This window comes from Mustela lutreola, chromosome 4 (assembly GCF_030435805.1).
Source record: "Mustela lutreola isolate mMusLut2 chromosome 4, mMusLut2.pri, whole genome shotgun sequence".
In the NCBI taxonomy this organism is placed as follows: Eukaryota; Metazoa; Chordata; class Mammalia; order Carnivora; family Mustelidae; genus Mustela; species Mustela lutreola.
Window position 1 is genome coordinate 193,778,927 of NC_081293.1, and position 13,023 is coordinate 193,791,949.

Consider the following 13,023-nt stretch of genomic DNA (forward strand, 5'->3'; position numbering starts at 1 on the left):
TTCTTCTATCCCAGAAGAATCAGCAGAGAACTTCCACAAATTATCACATCTTCCATTTATCATTTGCATCTTTGTCTTCATACTTGGATGTTTTTCTGCTTGCTATTGAAGGATATCCTTGTGCTCAGTGACTGCTCTGTCCCTTCTTTGCTCCCTTACAAGGCACTATAGCTCAGCTCCTCCCTCTCAGTGTCTCTCTAGGGGAAAATTCTGTCAGCATATATACTTTTTGTTTTTTTTTTTTTTTTCAGTAGGCACAGGTTGTAAGCATGAAGTCACCTCATCTTCAACATAATGAGAACCAACACATGCTTGACTCCAATCTTGGGGAATATATTTTCTCATTTCTCTGAGACATTTACAGCAAAGCTTCTCAAAAGACTCCTTGCTACTTGGGGTTTTAATTCTTCCTCTTTCATTTGAAAAAAAAAAAAATCACTCTAATTAATCTTTTATTCTCAGCTTTCTACAAAATTGTTCTTGTCAATGCCACAGGTATTAATGCTTCCTCCTCATTGCTACGTCCGGGATTGAATTCTCCGGTCTCCTCTTTCTTGACCCATCAGCAGGGCTTGACGTGACTGAACCCTTGGAACACCTTCTGCACGTGGCTTCAAGCAGTGCTCACTTCCCTTCTTCAGAGTGGATCACTCCTTATCCTTTCCTGGCATCCAGAGCCCCTGATTGTTGAAGCACCATACTTCTCAATCTTTGGTTCTCTCCTCTATCTACATCCATAGATTCCAGACAGTTTTGTTTTTAAGATCATGCATGTGTTGCTGAGTTCCCAAATTTTTATTTCTGCTCCTGACCACTCTTGAAAAGTCCAGACTTCTATCCCAACTACTTAGGTGATATCACCGCTTACAGAGATGTCTAATGGGCTTTTTATTATTAAAGTGTTCAAGTCCAAGATCTTTGTTCTTTAAAAATCTGGCCGTTCACAGTGTTTGCCATATTGATGCAGACCAGTGCCATCCCTTCTGTTCTACGGGTCCTAAATATCCACATTCACACCACCCTTTCTCTACCCTGAAGAGGTAGCTGCCACTTAGCCCCTCCGCGGACACCACCTGGACCGATACGTGAACGCCTCTTCTCCGTAATATTTCCATCATCTCCACAGTAATCTTCCTGCTTCCGTCCCGGCCATTTCTCATTTCACAAACAGCAGACACAGTGATCCTTCATAGACAAAGTGTTAGATCAAGTCCTGTTTTTCGAGAACTTACCAGTGGCGGTCTGTTATACTCAGAGTAAAAGCCAAAGCTCTCGCAGTGAAAACGTGATAAAGTTGCTCAAAACCTGAGTAAAAATAATACCCATGTTCAAATGTGAAAGTCTGGCATTAACTAGTGTGAAAGGAGAGGCTAGAATACCTGGAGGATATTATATGTGAGCATTGTAATGCAAGGTCTGGGAACAACTGGTTCTCCGTTTTTAGTGGTGAACACTACTAATTGGAATGGATTTAAAATTTCGCGAAGACTCTGTTGGAAGTGTAGATTGTTAAGGGAGGCAGACAAGCATTCGTTCTAGGCAGCTGTGTGGAGTTTTGCCTCACTGAGATGGACTTTGTTGTATGGACGGGGTGGTTCATTTAGCTATAAAAGCGAAGGGCACATGGGTGGCTCAGTTGATTAAGTGTCTGTCTTTGGCTCAGGTCAGGATCTCAGGGTCCTGAGATCGATTCCCCCATCAGGCTCTCTACTTGGTGGGTTGCCTGCTTCTCCCTCTCCCTCGCTGTTCCCCATGCTTGTGCTCCTCTCTCCCACCCCCCTCTCCCTTTCTCTCCCTCTCTCGAGTAAAATAAATAAAGTCTTAGAAAAATTAAAAAAAAAGAGAGACAGTAAAACCCAAAGCCCTCGCAGTGACCTACAAGGTTCTATCTGTCTGATGACATCTTGCAGTAAGTCCTCTGACACAGTCGCTCAACTCTGCCCCGAAGGGATTTCTAACTATTCCACAAACATGTTTCTGTTCCATTTGCTGTTTCCTCTGCCTAGATCACCTTTCCCCCTACTTTGTGCATGAAGACCTCCCTCAACTCCTTATGTCCTTGCTCAAATATCATCACTTCAGTGGTATATTCCCTGACTAATATTTAAAATTGCTAGTCCTCGTGGGGCACCGGGGCTGTGCAGTTGAACTCTTGGCTTCCCCTCGGGTGACAATTTCAGAGTGGTGGGATCGAGCCTCATGGCCCTCTCCGTGCTCTGTGGAGAGTCTGCTTGAGATTTTCTCTCTCTCTCTCTCTCTCTCTCCCTCCCTGCGCCCTAACATTTTCTCTCTCTCTCAAATAAATAAATCTAAATAAATCAATATATAAATAAAATGGCTAGCCCCTTGCCCTGCTCCTGCCAGCCTGACTTGGCCCATTCTCTACTCTAGGTTTATTCAGTTTTTCCCCACCACCAAGGCATGTATGTTTTAAGTGTATGTGTATTATCTGTCTAGCCCCCACTAAGCAGGAACTTTTGTTTCATCTACGACTACATATCTATTGCTTAAGACACTAAGTCTCATATATTAAATTCTAAGTAAATATGTGTTGAATGAGTTTATATTGATCACATGTTTTAGTGCCTATGTGAAGACTATGCAGGCGTTTATTTACCAAACTGCTGGCATCCCAACTAGCCGGCAACCCTGAAAAGTCGTTCTGCAAAAATGTGTTTCTTTTCGTAGTTACAAGCCACACAGAAACTTAGTACCCGCTTTCCTCGAGAATGTTTTTGTGAATTGGTGTGTGCAAAGATGAAAATTCATTAATCAGTTTAAACATTTTTGCATATTTGCACAAAACACGCGGGCTGGGTTTCAAGTATTTATTCTCCAGTTACTTTGCACGCTGTTTTGCTGCGATAATTCTGGCGGAGTGTAATAATGCACTGTCAGCCTCTTTGTTGTCCTGAAAGTTTTCATCAGAATTTTCTGATGGTGTCTTCCCACTGAGGCATTTTGAAAATTTCCTTACATTACAATTAAGCAGAGCAGTCCGACTACTCAGCAGTCTGCATGTCGCTCATAGAGTATATGCTCATACACCTAAAATAAAAATTTTGTAGCTGCCTTGGGGTAGAGGAATATATTGCAACCTGTTAGGTTATTGTGATTTATTTAAATAATTATAATAATAAAATGATAGTCTCTTTTATGGGATAGTCATAATTATTGGTGTCTGTGCATGAGAAATTACACACCAAGAGAAAGTTTACTTAAATTGATTTATAATTTAAATGATACTTTATTAATTACAACACCATCTGCATGTATTTAAAAACACTGCTATCATAACTGCTAATATTTTTTTTAAAGATTTTATTTATTTATTTGACAGAGAGAGAGATCACAAGTAGGCAGAGAGGCAGGCAGAGAGAGAGGAAGGGAAGCAGGCTCCCTGCTGAGCAGAGAGCCCGATGCGGGACTCGATCCCAGAACCCTGAGATCATGACCCGAGCCGAAGGCAGCGGCTTAACCCACTGAGCCACCGAGGCACCCATAACTGCTAATATTTATTCCCATCAGCTACCTTGTGCTAAGCCCTTTGCATATACTGCTACTTTAGCTGAGGACATTGACTTTGGCCCAGAAGTAACTGGGCTGGGGTAATACAGCTAGTGATGGCGGAACCAGAATATGGACTCACATCTGTCTGTCTCCCAAGTCCTGACTTCTAACCACGCCGGAGAGCAAAAGGCAAGGAGAGGGAAGGTGGCTACCACCTAGAAGCACTGATGCTCTGACCTTCGACCAGATGAGAATATTTGTGAAAACTACTCATTCTTGGGGTGCCTGGGTGGCTCGGTTAGTTAAGTACCTGCCTTGGGCTCAGGTCGTGAGCTGAGAGTCCTGGGATCGAGCCCCACATCAGGGTCCCCGCTCAGTGAGGAGTCTGCTTCTCCCTCTCCCACCGCTGCTCCCCCTGCTTTGTGCTCTCTCACTCTATCTCTGTCAAATAAATAAGTAAAATCTTTAAAAAAAAATACTCGCTCTTCAGGTAAGTTCTGGTGCTGGTTGAGGCATAGTTAGGCACAGTACAACACAGTAGAGTACAATATATTGTACAACACAGTATAAGAACAGTATAACCCTGCTCCGTTTGTCTCCACATTTACGTGGCTGTTTTTGCTGAGGAAAGATTGATGCTAGAGGTCAGAAAAAACTGTTCTTGTCTGTTTTTTGTCACTTACCGGAGTTTTTGCCACTGACCAGAGACACATGGCTCTAAGTTTTAGATTATACTTGCAGACATAAGTGTAATGTTGCCCGTTTGATCTACTTCTCAGGGCTTTCTAGATTTAAGTGAAACTGTACTTTATAATCTCTAAATATAAAGCATTCTCATTATTAATATCGTAGTAGCTATAGGCATATTTCATTCTTCAGTTCCTCTCTTATTAGTCTTTTAAGGAATCACATGATGCTCTTATGTTGACTGGGCAACCTGGTCTCTTTCTTAACAGATTCAATTTCAGATCATAAAGGAGGAGAAAGAAATTGAGCTGTGCCTTTGGGCATATTCTGGCTAAGTAAAAAGTGGCAGGATTTCAGTGGGGTAGGGAGGAAACCATGAGGCACATCAGTGGCATAAATTTATATTTGGAAAAAAAAGGATCCAGGGAATGGTGTAGCAAGCAGAAAGACTGGCAGTAGTCAGACTACAGCGTTGACTGTATGTGGCAATTTTGTTGCATATTCAATTGTTAGGTATAAACTGGGTCTCTGAGGACGTGTGGGATTTCTAAAAATAAGTACAGTCAGAATGTGCTTGTCGTCTTAAAATGTTTTCCTGCTTTATTCAAATTCCATATGCATCAAAACAAACAAACCTTGTTGTCAACCATGTGTTTTCTTTATCCACTTTTCAATTCCTCTTTATCTATAAAGAAGAAATCAGAAGGTAGTTTACATTGCATACTTAAACAAGATGATAATTTAAATATGCAAAAGCTTGATGTAAGCAATAACCAAGTACATAGAAATTTATTTTTGTTTAATAGATTTATGTCTAATTAGCTGACCAATGGGGGGTAAGGCTAATAGTGGCAGATAACTGAAGTAAATTTTATTTAACAGCATGGGGTTCCAGGAACACAGGAGCAACCTTCTGGGCATTATATCATCCAAGCCCAGGAAGTCTCCCCATGGTGGTAGTACTGCATTATTTAAAATCATTTCATCATGTTCCTCATGAGTATTGGCCACCTTTCAAAACTCTCTCTGGTCCTGTGCTATTTAGGCCTGCTTTGTGATAATAAATCTCTCCTGTAATCTCTAAAACTCATGCAGACGATGTCTGGAGATTCTGTAAGAAAAGAAAGCAGAGGAATTCTGCGCCCTGTTTAATCCCTAATTAAATAAAATTAGATTGTAGAATTACATTAATTTACAGAGTCCACAATACTTTATCAAACATCTTTTCATTTTACAGTTTATTTTTTGTTGTCTTATTCAGGCAGGGTTTGGGGACATTTTCATAACATTTTAACATTGAATAGAAACTATATACGTTGATTTTTTATTGTGTCTCACATAAGATAGCCCCACAGAAATTTACATTGGTTAGAAGCAAGATGGATGGTTAAGGAAAGCCCAGTCCTATGGGCTATTCTTAGAGGTTATATAGGTCAGGGTTCCGTGGGAGGGGGTCGTTTCAGACCACCCAATCAGGGGAGAGGTGAAGAAAAGCTAAAACACAGGCACTGGGTTCCATCAATATCCCAAGGGTACACATTTCTTAACCTAAACACCTATGTGGATTTGTTTCAAGACATGGGATTCACATTACAAAGATGTCTCTTCTATGAGGCACCGTCCCAAATACCTTTTCAATCCCAGCAACTCTGGCAGGAATCACCTGTCTTTCTCTTCCTTGCAAAGAGTGGGAAGACATCCACGACTTGTAGACACTACTGGTCCCCTCCCCCAAAATTTGGTTTATGTTTGACTATATTAATCGCCCAAACAACGTAGTCTGAATTGCCCTTTGGTGAGAGATAGTGAGAAGTACTTATTGAAATAATGGAAAATTCAAATCCTCTGTAGTCATATGGTTCCCAAAACAAATTATAAGCTGACAGAAGACAGTTCTGACTTCTCAGTTGCAGTAGACACTCTACTTTGAGGCTGTGATTCAGAGGCCTTTTTAGAATTTGAGACCTCTGTGATCTGTACCCATCTCCAGCCATCCACCCCGGGCTCAGAATATCCACTAGACCGTCAGCTGTTTCTTTGACTAAAGGATCTTCAAGGGTGAGTAAAGGATCCAAAAGCAAGGATGAAGGAGTATACTGTGGACAGTCACCCAGAACATCTAAGTCCTGCTCGGGCTTAGACATCTGAGGAGGCAACTTCCGGTTGGCAGTGGGCAACAATGATCTTGAGGGGCTTACAGGAACTGATTTGTTGCCGGGTACCCCTTGAGACCCCTGGCAGCATTTGAAGAGAAGTTGATTTCTGTCCTGACAAATACGGGTAAGGCAGTGTCTGGTCATTGGAAGAGACTGACTGGAATGGTAACATCATCTACAAAGGCCAAGTCCTGTGACTGAAACAAATCCTTTTAGCCTGTGGGGCAGCACCATCTCTGACCAGCTGTCTGCATTCCTTCAGCTGGTTGTGTAATAAGACTTCCCCTCCCTGGGGCTGATGATATTACGGACGACACTTTAGACACTTGAAGTTCTCTCATTCTTGGGCTCAAGGTCTCTCTGGGCCAGTCAAGGGACGACTACCTGGAGCTTCATGTTCCTCTTTGTGATTAGGTAAAAAAAATGTGCTGATGTCGATTAAACTGATCAATGTGCAGAAATTGCAAATGAATTAGCTTCTCATGCTTAATCCGGGCAACTGCTGCTGCTGCGTAGACAGCAGTATGATCAGAATCTGTCCTGCTTCACTGTGGCTACTTTCTGGAGACGGAGACCCCAGCTCTGTCTTAGCATAAGAGCTCAGCTGCACAAGAGTGTGTCACCCATGGGCCCTGAACTGGTCTTCTTCATTTGGGCATGAAATGAATTCCTATGGGCATGTTCAGCCCTGAAAGACACCCCATCTTTCTTCTCAAGTTTTGGATCAGCTCTGGGAGATTTTTTCCCCTTCATCAGTATAGAAGTACACTGTGTGAAGCCTGCATTCTTGTCTTCAAGGATATGCTTGAGATGAGATTGCAATCATGGACAATGAGGGAACGAACAGGACAGGGTCTCCTGAGGCCTTGGGCCCTGGGGTGTTCCTCCCCCAACTGGCCGGCAAAGATGTGAATGAGAATCCTGTTCATACCAAAACCTCTGCTCCCCGCATTGTGCTGGGCTGCTGGCCCCTCTGGTCGTGCCGGCCGCTTCTCTCCAGCAGGTTTTAGCTCTCGGGCATGTTGTTAGTTTGTGGAGGGACAAACGGAAACACATGTTCATCAAACTAGTGCTCTTTCCCCTTTTTTCATTCTCTCATCGGGTTTCTTGAGTTCTCCATTTTTTATGAGCATTGCTTTCATCTTTGTACAGTGCAGTGACAAGGGGATATGAATGTCCTTGCTCTTATAGCAGAGTCAATAATTGGTCTCTTAACTGTGTATTTTGAACAAGAGAAATGACCTTTTCTAGCTGAAAGTCTCAACTGAGGAGACATAGGCACATAAACGCAAACACAGGCACCTACTCACATGCACACATTACAGAATTCTGTAAAATTAAATGGTAATTTATTTTCTGGGCATCTCTATCCATTGACAACAGATGGATTATGTCTCAAAGTCTACATTCTTGTTTGAAAACCTCCCACAGGAGATTCTGGGATTGTACTCTGAGTTTATAGTTCTAACCGTCTGTGCATTCAGAATGCGAGTTCCTGACATCTACCTGATAAGATGGTCGTTACCAACCTTTAGCCTGGAGCTGACAGAGCCTCGAATCTCTGTCTCCCAGTATCATCCCACTGTTGCTTACTAATTAATAGCCACAAGGTCTCACCGACATAACTGGCCTCTGGGTACCTCCCTCTTTATTTGGGGTGTGAAAAGGAAGGAGTTCACTTCCTGATCCCAACTCTGACCAGAGGAACATTCTATTCACATGGGGAAAAAAATATACGAGAAGTGGAATGAATGGGAGGTCTGAATGAGCAAGGTCGTAGAACAATGCATTAAATATATCTAATGCCAGATTATTCCAAAAATAATTATAGCCATGAATTTAGAAACTATGAATGAAGGATTTGAAGGGCATATTGTTTTATTTTTAGGTGTTTGGATAACTTCAATAGAAGTTACCTTCTAGAAGCTAGCAAAGAACTAATGAAAGTCAATGCAAAGTATATTCTTTGACCTCTACTTTGAAAAAAAAAAGATTAAGTAATTATTAAGATAGGAAATTATGCAAAATGGGTAAATATAGCAATTTCTTTTTATTATTTCATTTATTTCATCATAGCTGCATAATTAGAGGTTCTCTATAGAGTTTGTACATGGGACTGAAATCACACACAACATCAATTCCTGTGGTTTTTCAACTTTACTCGATCTTGTCAAGCTTCTCCTCGATGCTTTGAACACATGCATGCGTACACACACACACACACACACACACACTCTTTTTTAAAAAATTTTTTACTCTCAGTGTTTCCTTAAACTCCTAAGCATGACAACTTGGGAGCGTACTGTAAGTGACATTTCTCCAGGTCACTGCCTATGGGTACAGCTTCTGCACAGAAAATTGTTCTGCCATGTTTTCCCTCAGCTCATGAAGCACAGCTTCCTGTCCCACAAAAACAACTGCCGTGATTTGTTCAATGTAAGCAAAACTGAGTTCTTTAGAACGCTGTTTGACTAAAGATCAGACGCCCAGGCTCAGTCTGGGGAAAAAGAATAATATTGATGGGTTACAGACCTGTGGAATTTAATGAAAGAAAGATCAAAAGAAATCATTATAGTTGGATCATGAATGTTGAGAAAAGATAGTATTAATGTGTATGGAGTTTTAATAACAAGCTAAAGATTGTTGATTAGAATTCATTATTCTAGAGAGTGTTACCAACCTTAAAAGAATAGTCTTTTTTATATCCCCCCCAACACCCAAAAGAGAGACAACCTAAAACAATAATGTTTCAACTGGACTCTAAACTTATACTGAGCTGGATGTGCTTGTAGGTTAAGAAGTAGACTCTGCAAATGAGTAAAAGGAAGAGGGTGGTGTATCCTCCTCTTGCCTTGGGTGATGGGGCCAGTGTGATAGTTGGGGCTGTTTCCTCAGGTGAGGAAAATCGGGGGCTTTATCCATCACCTCAATGAGATGGAGCCAGCGGGGGCTGTGAATCACGAATCCCCAAAAAAAAGGAAAGAAAGAAAGAAAAAAAAAATCAAAAGCAGCTGTTATTTATTTCTTATATGGCTCATCTCAATTAAAAAGACTACTTTATGGTAGAAGAAAGCTGTGGTCCCGTATATTCTGATTATATTGCATGCAGAATTCTAGGATCAGAAGAGGGACCCCATAATTTAGAACAAACAGGGATTTGCAGAGGTGAGTGTGTGAGGCTGGGCACAGGGCTAGTGAATTCAGTGCAAGCCACAGAGACCCGACTGGGTGGATTGTTTCAGGAGGTGATCATGGGCAGTGGAGGGAAATCTCTCAAGGTATTTAGAGCTTTCTCATCTGTACCCAAGGAAAACTATGAAGACTGTGAACAAGTTACTTCCATTTCTGAGACCTCAGTCATCTCATCTGTGGAAGTGAGTTGGGGTTCCCTAGGGTCTTTCCAACTTAAACGTGCTTTAATTCCAACTCTGGAATTGTTTTGTAAGCACAGAGCATTCTAATGAACAAACAGCCTCTTATCCTGTATCATCTTAGAGCAAATTCTTGTTCACTGGTGGATTACGATGATTCATCACAGTTGCCACAAAATTGAATGTTAATACAGCTACAGAGTTTTATACATGTCTTGTAGGATTATGAAAAAAACATAATGTCTCCATGAATGGCCCCATATTTCTTTCATTAAAATATTTTGAAATTATCACGGGGTCTGATAAATAACATATAAATGTCAATGTTGGTTATAAAGTAATAGCAAATGAGTATTCCAAGGGACTTTGCAAGAGCTAGTCTGTGTAAATGTTTGTGTGTTTGTGCCTGTACACATGCATACATGCGAGCATTCGAGGTAATACCGCACTGGTATAAACATGATGACATCAGAGGCAAACTCATTGACTTAGGTACTCTTGCCTTCTCATTCAGAATAAAGGACTACGGTCCAACTGATCTCTTTGATTTGCAAATCTGAGATCTCTCCCAGCTTCAATGTTCCAAATTATCATAGGAAAAAAGACGCCAAGCTCTTCACATGAAACAAAAGGGCAGCTTAGTAGTAGAGTCACATGAACGCCTGTAGACTGTGTGTTCACATTTCTCTCCCTGACTCAGTCTCAGCTTCAACCATTCCCACCTACTTTAAAATGCCCGAATTCTTTATTTTTTTTCCATTGTTAAGCTTTTGTAGGGCCTGTCTTCCTTGACAAGAAATACCCTTCCCCTGCTTCCTTGACAGCCAACTCCTTCTCTTGCTTCAGGTTTCAGCTGGGTAAATGTGACTTTCCACGAAAGAGATGATAACCATTTCCTAGTATCAGTTCTGCCTCTGATAATGGGGAAAGGCCCTAAGACTCTAAGCAATTAATCCATATTTATTGAGCACCTGCTGCTACTGCGTAAAAATGCTGTGGGTGACATACGTATGAACAAGATACCGTTGTTGAGATGTGGTGTGTGGAATATATACACGTAATAGGACTAATGCAGAGTGGTGTGTGGGAAGTCCAAGTGCTTTGGTGAATAGGAAACAGGGTGATGACATTTTGCTGAATTTGGCAATCAGTTTAATCTGATGTTATTCTAAGAGTTTATTTTTTTTAAGATTTTATTTATTTATTTGAGATAGAGAGCTAGAGAGAGTGAATGAGCAGGGAGAGCAGAAGAGGGAGAAGCAGGCTTCCTGCTGAGCAGGGAGCCAGAGGGATCCCAGGACCCTGAGCTCGTGACCTGAGTTGAAAGCAGATGCGTAACGGACTGAGCCACCCAGATGCCCCTGTTCTAAGAGTTTAAAAACTTCATTGGCCCAGAGGACCTTCAGCTTTGCAAGGTACCCCTCCACCTAATCTTGGGTGATTGCCTAAGGTTCAAGTGAGTGGGTCTTAGATCTCCAGATTCCAATCAGAGCAGTTCCATTGGATTTCTGTAGCTTAAAAAAAAAAAAAAAAAAAGAGTTTGAAAACCACAGGTGTTTTCCACTAGAATAATAGTATATTATGACATTAATAGATAGTCTCAAGTTGATTTTCACATTCAAGGACATTGGTGGATAACAAATCCACAATCTCTATAGCAGAACTTGTTGCCCAAGTCACTGAAGCGAAATAGTGCTTCATAGTTCATGGCCATGTGTGGTCTCGAGGCACCTCAGGACACCTCACACTTGCCAAGTGCATTCACTATTCTTCCTTATTTGCTTTTAATAGAATTTCACAGAAAGAGTCTTTATTGGAAATTACTGTACAGCACTATGATCTTTGAGAATGAGTCAATGTCCTTTGTTAGTTGCAAATGTGTCGATATTGCCACAGGAATTCTGGTTTTTGAAGCAGAGGAGAAAGGTACTGAGCTTAAGAACTATAAACTCCTGAATATCTGTAAAAGAAAAATGACATCTTCACTACAGTTGTTTGTTTGTTTGTTTTGCCTGAATATGTGTTTTGGCATGTGATTTAAGCTACTTTTTATCTCTGTCTTGATCCTGCTTTTTGAGCTACACTAAGCATACTTCTCTTGGATTCAAGTGCTCACGATATGAGGTAAATTAACTCTTCCAGTGCTCTAGGGTACCAATTAATGCCCCAGAGGAGGTAAATTACTAACTGGTACCCCACTGCTCTAAAAAGACTGAATTTGCCTCAAATGGTTTGCTTGCTCTCTGTTAGAGAGTAGATTACTCCCAGAGGTTCTCTGTAGGACAGGGTCCATTTTTACATGGGAAATTAGATTCCATGTGATCGGCAGGCTAGACCTTCCCAAACGTGTCATACGATAGTCTTGATTAGATTACCAGAAGCTGTAGGTGCCTATAATGAACGTTTGACCAGTCAGTGAGTAAATACAAGGACATGGAACAGAATATCTGGGATATTTAAAATGTTTAAAGTTTTGTAAGCATAGTGCGAACAAGATACTTGATTTTTGGTATGAAGTCATTATTTAGAAACATTGTGTAATATGGTATTATGGAAACGTATAACAAAACAGTATTCCTTCTTCTCTTCATGGATAAAAATGCAGAAATGCAGAATATTTCTCACCCCAGCATCCTTTGTCCATGGATTTTTAATGTTGTCTGAATACTCACACTGCTCTAGAAGATGCATTTTCCAATGAGCCTGTTAGAAAGTTTTACTTTGTACTGAGGTAAAAAACGACCTTCCTCTACTTCATTTGTTTATTATGGCACAAGTAGCTGTGAGTGCCTAGTAAATCCGAGTCGCTGCCCAGTGAAGAGAGAAGAAGAATTCCTGCCTTCGCAAACTGTACGCTTTCGCAGAGAACACCAAAAACAAAACCAGGAGTATTCAATTGCAATAGGTGATATGAAGAAAATAATTAAAGGAGTTCAAAGTAGAAAATAATTAGGGTAGGGAAAGGGCAGGGGCAACCATAGATAAGTAACTGGGGAACATTCTAGAAGAATAACTTCTTCTTCATGCTTCCAGGTAAGGCTAAACGGTTGTGAAAGACTTGCCTTTGAAAAGCAGAGCGGGGTGGGGTGACTATGTGAAAAATCTGCTGAGACAAAAGAGATGTTTTCCTTTTGAGAAGCTGAAAAACCAGACCCTTTTGACTAGATGCTCATGAACAAGTAGTGGGGCAGGGGGAGTGTGGATGGAGACGGAGGGAAGAGCTGGTGTCAAACCGCACAGAGCCTTATGAGCTGGTGTAAGGAAGCTGAATGTTATGCTAAGTTCAATGGAAGAATGAT

At 41.2% G+C, this 13,023-nt stretch overlaps 1 protein-coding gene and 1 pseudogene across 1 annotated transcript in view; one reads left to right on the forward strand and one right to left on the reverse strand.

Annotated features, from left to right (window-relative positions):
- Positions 1-7,157, reverse strand: part of LOC131830037 (KAT8 regulatory NSL complex subunit 2-like) — a 116,516-nt pseudogene extending 109,359 nt beyond the window's left edge.
- Positions 1-13,023, forward strand: part of CNTNAP2 (contactin associated protein 2) — a 1,947,395-nt gene that overhangs the window by 195,861 nt on the left and 1,738,511 nt on the right. The window lies entirely within an intron of this gene.